This window comes from Euprymna scolopes, chromosome 7 (genome assembly GCF_053919585.1).
Source record: "Euprymna scolopes isolate OS-2025 chromosome 7, ASM5391958v1, whole genome shotgun sequence".
In the NCBI taxonomy this organism is placed as follows: Eukaryota; Metazoa; Mollusca; class Cephalopoda; order Sepiida; family Sepiolidae; genus Euprymna; species Euprymna scolopes.
In genome coordinates, this window is record NC_136488.1 from 117,038,173 (window position 1) to 117,051,313 (window position 13,141).

Consider the following 13,141-nt stretch of genomic DNA (forward strand, 5'->3'; position numbering starts at 1 on the left):
AAAAACTATGGAAGGCAGTGATTACTGGGGATACAGTTACAAGACGCAACATTTCTATCCCATCGCGGTTAAACACCTGAAGAAGGCCAGAGGATGAGTTGACCGAAACGTGGTGAAGCAACAGAAACTATGAAGATAAGGATAACAGTCCGCAAAAAAAAAAAAAAGATGAATACACAAATTATAAAAACTCATCTCAAAAGGATTATATATATATATATATATATATATATATATATATATATATATATATATATATATATATATATATCATCGCTGGTTGGTTCTCAAATCAGGACTCGACTTCGAAAATCAAGATTGCCTCATCTGGGGAACGTTTCCTTTTTAAAAACAACTTCATATGGAAAAAAATATAAGTCAGAGTGTGCAAAGCCAGTTAATTCTTAATATCAAACCATCCTGTAACGTTAATTCTTAATATCAAACCATCCTGTAACGTTAATTCTTAATATCAAACCATCCTGTAACGTTAATTCTTAATATCAAACCATCCTGTAACGTTAATTCTTAATATCAAACCATCCTGTAACGCGTCATCCTATTCCGAAGCCAACATAAAAATACGGAAAAAATTCTAAATTTAAAGGGAAAATATTAAACCATATACTAACTCTATCCAACAAACCTGTTACAAATATAGCTGCTTCCACTGCATGAACTGTTACTCACCCCCTCCTCCAGTAACAATGAAATAGCAATGTCCCTTAATCACTTTGAGGAGTGTAATTTATCAGTAGATATATAACATTTACATACTAACCTAGCAACATTAACTACCCACGCGGGGTCGCAGAAATACCTGAATTAGAACCCAGGCGCGGGGCAAACCCTCTCGATGCTGATGGACCCGTAGATTTTCCCAGGTCATCCGTCTAGGAGAAGGAAAACTCTGAAGCTAAACTGCTTAAGGAGTAGATAGGCACTGCCTATCGCCCGGTTTCCATACTCCTTCTTTGCCTATTAGTCAGGCGTAGAGGTCGAATCACAAGGATTCGACAGAAACATTCAGTGGTCGATCTTGTTTCCTGACTAGGGCAATGAACGCCGTTTTAACCTTTCCCGACCCATCCCACCACTCTAAACTGGGCACTTGGGAGTGCATGAATGCCAAAATGCCAGTACAGGTAGTTGACCATCGTCTGATGGGTTGAGGGTACCGGATTGACAGTTCCTGGTTGCTGTTCCCGACTGGTAGTACAGGTGCCCGAACTCTTTTGTAGCGCTTAGAGCGGCTGCTCCATCAACAGTTGAATAATATCTGGATGTTTGCAGTGCCATGTCGCGCATGGAAAAGGGACCCTGCACTCGTCCCCGGTGGGCTTTCCTGAGGCCACAATCCTAGTAGATAGAGGGTCAGCTGATGGTCAACTTGTATTGCATATCTAGTATTCTGCATAACCACTTGTTCCGTACCCCTACCTAAACTGAAACTCTAAAAATAAACCCCAAAACAATGATGACAGTACAATCTAAAATTACGCTAAAACCAGGACAAAACTCAAACAAAACCAAATTGCCTCCTCCCTTGAGGCTTGTATTTACGAACATCCGTGCCTTAGAACTAATTTAAATGACGTTGAAGCATTTCTCCTAACAGACATCCCAGATATCTTAGCACTAAGTGAGACTAACCTACACTCCTCCATTCCCTCTAACTACTTTAATATGCCCGGATATCTCCCACTCTGCCGTAAGGACTCTGACAGACGTATGCACGGGCTTGGAGTCTATATTCGAAATACCCCCCCCCCTTGACTAGAGAAACAAAACTAGAATCTGACGATCAAGCCTTTACGTGCTTTAGACTTAGCATGCAACATAACATTAGTTACTTTTATTTTCTTTACCGCCCTCCCTCAACCCTGGACTCTACCTTAATAAACAAAGTCTCTGACAGCATAGATACAGCACTTTCCCTCGACACTAGCGCACAAGTGCATGTATTTGGTGACTTCAATGTCCACCACAACAACTGGCTTGGATTTCTACTTACACAGACGCAGATGGTAGCACAACACATAGCTTCTATATATCTCATTCCCTATCACAGATGGATACGTTTCCAACTCGTTTCCCTGACCAGCAAAAACAACACACATCACTTTTAGATCTGTTTCTGACCACAGTCCCCGATGATTGCGTTACAAATGCCCACAGCCCACTTGGAAATGCTGATCATGCAGTTATAATAGTTGAAATCGCAAAAACTCTAGAGCCAAAACGGAAGAGCCATTACTCAAAACAACGAGATATTATAAAAAGGCTGACTGGGACGTCCCATGGCGAAATATATTCTCACTTCCTGCTGAACATTGCGGACATGAGGCCACTGAATGGTTCAAAACAGCAATTGAAGCACATGTTCCCTCGCGGAAGTTTTATAGCAAGCCCTACTCTCTCCAATGGTTTACTTCTACTTGTGCAGCTGCCACCACGCAAAGGCAGCATGCGTACCGCAGATTTAATCGACATAAGTTCAGCTCAAATAGACAGAAGTATATAGAAACCAGAAATAACTGTAAGAAAGAAATAGCGACAGCTAAGAGAGAATTTACTGAAACCACCAAAAAAACGCATCGAAGCTCAGAAATTAGGAACCCGTGACTTTTGGAAAAGCCACAACAGTGTAGTAAATAATGGGCAATCAACAATTCCCCCACTATCCAACAATCATGAGGTTGTTTGCTCAGCAACCGAGAAGGCTAACATGCTTGCCAGTCGGTTCGCCTCCAACTGCACACTGGACCCTGTAAACCACCCCCCTCGCTGACTTTCCTTTGCGGACAGACGCTACACTAGACGATCTGGAAATTACCCCATCTCAGGCGCATGCCATCATAAAAAATCTTGACACTTCAAAAGCATGTGGACCTGATCTCATCCCGGCCGTGCTATTAAAAAAGTGCCCCGCCGAAGTAGCGCCGGTTCTCTCCAAACTTTTCAACAAATGCCTTAAGGAATCTTGCTTTCCTGCCGGCTGGAAAACTACTTCTGTGGTACCAGTTTTCAAGAATTCTGGTGAAAGAACTGACCCAGTAAATTACCGCCCCTGTGGAGAAAGAAGTGGCTTACCGTTAAAGCGGCTGCGCGTTTGTGCCTGCAGAGCACAAATTGAGAATCAAGATGGCGCCCGCATGCGTTCATGTGGATAAAAGTCTCGTGGAATCTCTGGGAATCTCGGAGAATCTCGTACCCTGGTTCCATAAATAACGAGGAAAGGAAAGCGGGTGGACAGACGATTTTTAGTCACTAAAGCGAACGGACGTGTGTAAAAGAAGAGGTAAAAGAAAAGAGTGTGGTGAACGAAACAAACAACGACTAGGTTGAAAGTAGAGTTGTAACGAACACAGCCCCATTAGCCTCCTCTCACTTTCGCCAAAATATTTGAGTTCATTATTAACCAAGCTCTAGTCCATCATCTTACAGATGCTAAACTTCTGACCGACCAAAAATACGGATTTAGGCAAGCCCGTTCCACGGCAGACATCCTAACTGTAATTTCTGAGCGTATATACCATTCACTTGACAAAGCCGGGGATGGTAGAGCGGTAGCTCTAGATATATCTAAGGCTTTTGACAGGGTATAGCACGAAGGTCTTCTAAGGAAAATCAGATCATAGGGTATCACTGGAAGAATCTTTAATATAATTAAATCCTTCTTAGATAAGAGAAAAATGCAGGTTGTCATCGATGGTCGTACATCCAAACAATATGATATAAATGCGGGAGTGTCTCATGGGTCTATCCTTGGACCTCTATTATTTCTAATATTCATAAATGACCTCCCTGACAAAATTGTCTGTGAGATGGGTATATATGCTGATGACACCACTCTCTATAACCGACACGACAGGAAAACAAATGAACACATATCTAGAGAAATGGCAAAAAACACGAGAGGATGACCTCCGATCTATAGTGGAATGGGGACAAAAATGGATGGTCACATTCAATGCTGTTAAGACTAAACTTGTTTCCTTCAATAACTACAAGAAACATTCTTTATCACCAATAGCAATGGCCAAAGACTATCTGCCTAACGTTCACAGGAAGCATGATTTGGAAAAATTACATTCAGAGCATTGCCGGAAATGCTGCGAAAAAGGTAGTTTCTCTCTACCGTGCTAGAAAGCTACTAACGCCTGAAAGTATCCTGTACCTCTATAAGGCCACCATTCGCACATGCATGGAGTATTGTTGGTGCATCTGCTACTAGTCTCTCACTCCTAGACAGGGTTCAAAAGAGAGTCGCCAACCTAATAGGTCCTGAACTGTCATCTAAACTTCAGTCTGTCTCATCGACGTAATGTAGCATCCCTCTGCCTGTTCTACAAGTATTTCAATCGTGAATGCTTTGACAAACTGCAAGCACTTGTACCTCCCCCCTCGACGTAAGTACCCCCGACAAACCCGACAAGCAGCAAAATCCCACCTCTTCACAGTTGAGATCCCTAGATGTAAGAGAGTCTTCTGTTCCAGTAGTTTTTACCCAGAACCGCTGGACTTTGATATTGTCCTGGTCTTTGATTTTGATTACTTCTCTTGATTTCCTCAGAAGTGAAGCATAATAGCCTCTTCTATTTGTGGTAGTCCTTGTCAGGAAATTTGTCATCATTATTCATGGTTCCAAAATGATATTGTCAGCGAACGGGTGTACCCTTGCCTTTTTTGGAAATAGTGAGTCCAAGTGCTACAACAGCATTGACTTTGTTTTGGTCTTTGGATCATAGTGATAGTCCCAGTGTGATCTTTTGAAAAACTTTGACTCATCTTCTCGGAACATCTCCAAATTCATCATCGAACACTCGACTCGCTTCTGGAAAGATGTTTGCAACCTGGAAATCTGACACTCCATGCATATGCTAACGTTTATGGATGATGGATTCCGCATACTTTGTACAAATCTTGACTTATTGGGATATTTGATCAACAGTCACTCGTCAATCTTCCAAAATAGCATGGCTGACTACTGTTGGAATCTGAAGAAGGACTTCTCTTCCGCTGAGCATTCAAGGAGTTTGAAAAAAAAAGACGGAAGTTCAAATGCTGAAATTTAAACAATTTACGTGCACTTACCTTACCGCTATTCAGTTTACAGTAATCGAACACGTAATCAATGTATATTCTTGGCAAAACATTTTTTCTCAAAAACATATTGAGGATGATATGTGTCAACAAAAATCAGCTGATAATGCCACAAAAATGTAATCGATTTTGTCATAAGATCTAATTTATTTTTCAAATTAACTTAGCACAAAACCTGATCTGATGGAGAGAAACAGTTGTGATTTCCTGATTCAGCAATGCAAAAAATACTCTAAATCAGTTGTAGAAATCTAGGCAACATTCAAAAAGCAAAAAAAAAAAAAAAAAAAAAAAAATTGCCCAGTGATTTGGTGATTACATAAATTGTTTCTTTTGCAGGTACATTACTGATTAGGCTTCTATATAAAGAGAAGCGGTGATTTTATTGCTCGATTGGTTGATTTGTAGGATTTGTAATAGTTCTTATGTAGACTTAACACTACGCTTACTAGGGCTAATAAGTTCGTTCATATTTTGTTAATGAATATATTGGAGTAGTAATTGGGGACATGATAATAAGATAGGAATCAGGTTTATGTATCTGAACTGCATAGATAACCAGCTTTGTAATCACTAATTATTTTGAGAAGTTAGTAATTATATGTGTATTATTCGCAGGGATAAATCAGCTAACTTGTATTTTGGATGTAATAGTATGATTGCTGTTGTTTGGAATATTGTGTGGTCATCAAGAATTGTTTGCAGTTTGGTGTGATAGTCATATTTATAGAGTATTGACTTTATAATAATAAATACGAAAGCTGCATGAATTAATATATCATATTTAAACATATTTTATGACCGGGAGACACCGGACGCTCTGCTAGTAATCTATTGAGTATTGACTCTATAATAATAAAACGAAATCCGCATGAATTCAAATATCATATATAAGCGTATTTCTCGATCGAATCATGCTGGGCGACCACAACTATACATTTGATACAATATAATAATGAATAGCGAATAGGATCTATAATAATAAATATGAAATCTGCATAAATTAAAATATATTTAAACGTACTTTACCAACTGGTAATTTTAATGAGTAGAATCTAAGACGTCTATTAGTATTTGATTTCAACCATCGAGTATCCATGCTATTCCCGTATATTGATCCCCTGATTTATCGGAGAGGGACCTATGTTTTCAGTGGCGTCCGTGCGTCAGTTATTCCGGACGATTACCAGACAACTGCCCATTAGTTTATCCTGAAATTTTGCCACAAATTGTTATTCATTAAATAGATGTGCACAGTGAAAAAAAATTTTTTTTGCGAAAATTCCCGTTGCGTCCCCAGGGGTTCAAAAGAGGTAAAAAGTGCCCCCAAATCACCTAAATGACACGTTTTCCCCCATAACTCTTGATCGACCACTTAGATTCTTCTGAAACTTTGCCAAAATGTGGAGTTTATTGTTCTTAAGATGAATCCAGTATGGGTGACTATGACAAAATTCTGGTTTGCGTCCCCAGGGACATTTAGTCTTAAAAACGCCCCTTTTTGTGGCTCTTTTTTTCATATTTCTCAATAAAAACTTGATATGTCTGACTATATAGTGGATTTTCACAGTGTTCAACTACAATTTACATGTGATAAGGCCTGAAATTGCACCGTTACATTTACACTGAGTGTCAGCGTCCACAGGGGCTCAAAAGAGGTGAAAATGCTCCAAAATGGCCACTAATGATACTTTTTGCCCCATAGCCTTTGATCCATCCATTAGATTTTCATGAAACTTGGACAAAATGTGGAGGCCATTGTTCTTAATATAAATCCAGTATGGGTGACCCTGGTAAAAGTCTGGTTCACATCCCTCTGGGACTTTTAGGGCTAAAATAATGCCTTTTTGGATCTCTTTTTTCATATTACTCAAAAAATTCATATGTATTTCTATAAAGTGGTTTTCTATGATGCTGAATTCAAATATACATGAAACTGCACCATTTGTCCACTTTTACTGGGATTTCGGCATTCTCAGGAACTCAAATGCCCCCAAATTGCTGAATTCAAATATACATGAAACTGCACCATTTGTCCACTTTTACTGGGATTTCGGCGTTCTCAGGAACTCAAATGCCCCCAAATTGCAAAAAATGACTCTTTTCACCCCATAACTTTTGCTCCATCCATGAGATTTTTCTGAAACTTGGCAAAAATGTGAGGGCAACGTTGACTCTTCACATTTCTCACATTCATCATTTCTTCACTATTTTTTGTGGCATCATCTTACATGCAGCACCAGAGGGGGAACACGCATGCGCGGCTTGTTTTATCTTAATTTTGTTTATTTTAAATAAAACCTGTTCAGTTTTATATTAACGATAATATAATTTAGATTGTATTTCACTTGATTTAATTTAAATTTTTGATTCAAAATAAAACGTCATGCATTGTAAATTTTCCCGTTTGTTTCCGTCGTCATTAATGCCATCTTCAACGCAGTTATCACACAATGTTTGCCAGTTTGTTTTGCAGCTGCTGGTGTTTTCACACTGGCGGAATATGTATTGGTGATATTACGAATGGCAAGTTTCTCCAATGCTCCAGCATATGCCTTTCGACACGTGCTTTGGTGTGTATGTTGGCGTGTGTGCGTGTGCGCGTAACTGTGTGTATATAGCTGTTTTGACTTGTATTTACTCCCGTGTGAGTGTAAATATCTGTTTTACTGATGTTGCCGGAAAACGATCTTTGTGAATACAACATAAATTTGATCACAAACACAATATCCTTTTTAATAAGATATTTGCTTTTACTATTTCTTTCTTTTTTTTCTTCTTCTTCATTGTTTTTTTCCGATAAATTTTACATAAGAATATGATTTTATATTTTATGTACATTCTGTAACTTTTCTTTCTATATTGAAAATAGAAACACTTACACTCTTACGTACACACATTGGTATATATATATATATATATATATATATATATATATAAAAGCGAAAATGTGTGTATGTATGTTTGTTTGTTTGTATGTATGCGTGTTTGTATGTCTCGCAAAAACTTTCGACACGGGTCACGGATTTTCACGAGATTTATATCATTTTAAAGTTCCATACTTCGCCCGACAAATATCGAAAAATTGTGCAAAAAAAACATTAATTTCTTCACCCTAAAATCATCAGTTTTCTACAGAGAGGGGTCAGCAAAAACCGTCCTCTCATGGCAAGTTCGCTTCTACGCATGCGCAAATGACGTCGGAACATGATTTAGTTTAAATATAAAAAAAAAGACCTAATTTTGGCAACGTCGTCTTATCTCAGTTCATTAGAGCGCGGCCTCATTATCTGAAGGTTTTGGGTTCGAATCGTGGTGTGAGATGTCTTTTTTTTCGATTTTTAAAGGTTTAATATTGAAACACGGTTATTTAAGCCATTATATAAAATATTTAATGATTTACTATTTAATATTTAAAAATATTTACTTCGCTTATTCTTATGTTTTGATTACCCCCCCCCCCCCCTGCCCGAGCACCACACCTCTAAACACCCGGGCAACGCCGGGTACCCCCGCTAGTATATATATAATACAATAAGCGAGTTAATTCAGTATATATTCAAGCGAATAAGTTACCACTTGAGTTAGTTGAGGATCCTTTATGCATTGAAGACATTTTTATAGAAACGTTGACAATAATTTCTGCAAACTTATGAACAATCTTTGATCTATAAAATAATATTTTTTTTTCAAATATTAGGCATTTAATTCTTCACCATGCTTTCTTTGGATGATTCCATAATTCTTACCTTTTTAGATGTGGAAATTTAACAGCACACCATTCATCGATAGGGTTATTTAATCTTAACCATTAAAACACGGGCACGTGTTTCGTACTCAATCATAAAGAAGGAATGAAAAAGTATGTCGTCATTTTTCACGTCATGAGTACATAGAAGGAAGAGAATATCATGACGAAGAAGAAACGACTTATATTGAAGAAAAGTAAAAAGAAGAAGAAAGAAAGAAAAAACGAAGAAGACGACGACGAAGCAGAAGAAGAAGAAGAAGAAGAAGAAGAAGAAGAAGAAGAAGAAGAAGAAGTGACGCGATAATGTACGCACGCGTTTCGATTGGTTGCTGATTGAGAAGCCCAAATATTGTTGGAATTTTGTTACCGTTGGCTGACGTCACGTCTTCCGTGTTCTGCGTTGTCTTCATTTACTTTGAATGATGAATCCTTAGCGAAAGAGGTTACCATAGCAACAGATGTGGAAGATAAACTGGGAGATGATAAAAGAATAAAACAGGTCGGCTTTGGATGAGGGATTAAGAAAAGGATGAAGAGTGAAGAGAAAGAGATACGGGGTGGATGAGGTTCTAAAGTAGAGATATGCGAACAAAGAGGAAAAAAGAAAGAGGATAATTGTTATCTTAGCCCTACAAGTATTTTTATAATCCGTCAATCATAATTTGATTAAAACCGTTTTTTTTTTTATATAACAAGTGAATATTGCACATTTAACAATTTGACAAATTAATTGTAACTTTTGCGTTGAAAGTTTGTGCTAATATAAACATGCATATATTATTTGAAAGAAAAATGATTTTGGTAAATTATTCATTTAATATAATAATAAAAAGAACTAAGCGGAAAAATATGCTTTCTAAGAGACGATTTAGGCATAATTTATATAGTCGAAGACCACGACGAAGAAGAAAAAGAAGAGTAGTAGTAGTCGTAGTATGTGAAGAACGAAATAGAAAACGGTAAAACATAAAAGAAATAGAAAGAGAAGTAAAAAAGTGAATTATTAGAATACAAAGAAGAGGTAGATGCAAAAAAGTAAAAGATAAAAAATGAATGGGAGAGAAGTAACAAAGTCTAATAAAGAAAGTAAAAGTAATTGCAGTGGATGAAGAAAAGTTAAAAAGAGTCAAAAACGAATCAGCAGTGAGATATCTTCTAGAGCGGTAAAAGGATCCCACCATTTTTCCAGCGACCTTGGTAACAGACTTGATGTACATGTTCCATTTCACATAAGGAGTAAAGGTCAAGCCCAGAAGCTTGTCAAAACATGGAGCCCTCCCAAGAAGAGATCCATCCATTTCAATTGATGCCAGATGGGGATCAGAGCGTTGATGATGTAAAGATAGGAGCTTGGCTTTAGATGCATTAAAAGTAACCAGCCACCTCTTCCCCCACTGTACCACGCGCTCAAGATCAGAGGAGAGAGAATCAGAGAGAACATTGTCATTTACGGCCTTTGATGTGTTGCCATAGATGGTCGTGTCATAAGCATAGATGTCAACGAATGATTTAAGTATGTGTTTAGCGAGATCATTGATGTAGATCAGGAAGAGAGTTGGGCCCAGGATGGATCTCTGAGGGACTCCAGCATTAATACTGAGGGCCTCTGATTTTTGTCCATCAACCACTACTTTTATGAGCCTATCAGAGAGAAATGATTTAATAATTAAGAAAAGTTTTCCAGTTATACCGTAGTCTGTCTTAATATGTTTCAAATATATTTCTAGTTAGGTTTGATTCAATGTCATTTATTTTCACTTGACCTTTGGTTGGTCAGTGTTACCTGATTATGTTGGTTGATTTCCTCACCTCAAGAATTTTCTTAATGTGTCAGTTGTTTTCATTAGTGTCATTGCTTCTACGATGTCATATTCTCTATTTGATTCCAAATTCTGCTAGTCATTTTTCCATGTTTTTTTTTTCTAAACTGTTCCTAGTGTTACTATAATTGCTGGTATTACGGCAATTTTTATGATTCATAATTTCTCCAGCCGATACTTTCCAGATATTTGTTTATGCAGTCTCAAAACATGTAACTATTTGTGATAAAGTAGCTTATATTATTGAAAAGGCAACTTTCCTTTTTTTTTTTGATAAATCTGTCTTATCGACATATAAGTTTTGCATATTATGTTTTTCCCGTCTACAGCCATTTTGCGAGCACAACTCAATAATTTACAATCAAATTTGTTTGATCCAAGATACTTGTTGCTGAATTACTGTAGCTACTAGAACATTGAAGTTTATTATTACCTTGTCAACATGTCACGGAGAATTCCTTTGCAACTTATTCGAATGTTATTGAGTGCAGCAATAGTTTTGGGCACTGTTACAATAGATCTTGTCTTTGAAGATATCTCTGCAGAAAATCACGCGAAGGGGACAGGCATGTAAATGGTGCCGACCAAGGGTGTTCCGTATGACGAGAAATAATTATTATGGAAAGTAACGATAAATTTATTCGAGTAAATCATTGTGTCCATGCGGTGTTGTTTCATCCTGCCAATAAATCATAAAATTCATGTCCATTTTCATAGAAAATTATAGCGATAATAAATTGACCCATCTTTTTGGACCAACTTGTACGTTTTGCTGTCTCCTTTAACTCAACTCTGTGATCAGCTTTGAATGCGTTTCTTGTTGATTATTATTAAGCTTTTTTTATTGTTTTACTTTGTGTTAAATTGTTTGCATTTCGATGTTCCAACTGGTCTGTATTTTCCAATAATAATCCCGGTTTATTAATTTTTTAAAAAATTATTTTCTGCGGACTATTATTCTCATCTTTTCTTCGGTTACCATCTGACGAAGGCCAGAGGAATAGTTGGCCGAAACGTGAAACAACTAAGAAATGATGAGGATAATAGTCCGCAATAAATAAAATTAATAAATAATACTCCTCCCAATAATGAATTCCAATTAAATAATATATACCATTCGGTATGGACCCGACGATGGAAGATCAGTTAAGAAATAAAAAAATGAATTTATAAGACAAAAATATTAAACCTTAATCACCCTTCGGGGCCCGTGGCGCAGTTGATAGAGACGTTGAATTTCTACGGTTCCAGGTGAGAATTGTCTGAATATAGCGGTTTCAATTCTATCCAAAGCCGGCCAGAGGCTTACTTGGCCAAAACGCAGTGAGACGACAACAACTACGGAAGGCAGTAATTGCAGTGAATGACATTAGGAGATTCAGTGTTCCTATCCGTCGTGGTTACCACCTGACGAAGGCCAGAGGAATAGTTGGGCGAAATGTCGTGAAAAAACTAAGAAAAGATGAGAATAATAGTCCGCAATAAATAAAAAATTAATAAATAAATAATACTCATCTCAATAATGAATTCCAATTAAATAATAATTCCGGTTTGTGTCGTCTTTGTGTCATTTGAACAGTTCTCAGTGGATTACCTTCTAAACCCAATCATATTTGTATTTCATATTCCTTGCTACATTTGTTTATGGCGGGTCTCTTTGTATTATTATTATTATTATTATTATTATTATTATTATTATTATTATTATTATTATTATTATTATTATCATTATTATTATTATTATTATTATTATTATTATCATCATCATTAATAGTAAGAGGAGAGAGGATGAAGTTAGGGTTAGTCGTAGTAGAAGTAGCAGGTGTTGTTTCTTCCTTATACCTCATCTATTCTTTCTCTTTCTTTTTCTCACTATATTTTCTCTATCCTTTCTTCGTCTTTTCTTTTTGTTCTTTCTTTCATTGTTTTTGCCCCTCCCCTTATTTTACCACTCCGTACAACGCTAACACCGAGCTTAGTAATGCTACTCCTACGTAGACTGAAATATTCCTGTATTATTAGGCCCAGGACAACAGCATATTCTTTTTATCGTTTTGACTCTCGAGTGTGTGTTCGTTGTTATCTTATATGCTTTTATATAGAGTGATGTGGTTCTCGGTTGATTAACTGTGTCTAACTGTGTCGGATATATACTCGAGAGTCAAAATAATGATGAGAATATTCTGTTGTCACAGCCCTAATTATTATTTACCAATCCAACTTTTCTCTATAGATTTCCTGTTTTTATGATTTTTCACCCGTGCGAAAGAGTAAAAAACAAATTACTGTCTTTGAGTTAAAGATGGTGGTCAACTTCGCCAAGAAGACAATTACCGGAACTAATTAAAAAAAAAGAACTATGTTCATCCGTGTTGTCAAGATGTGAGTCTCCAACTTGAACAATATCACATGACTATATTTACAAGACAAACATGCCGCTTCTTTTTCACAAGACAAGCAGAAG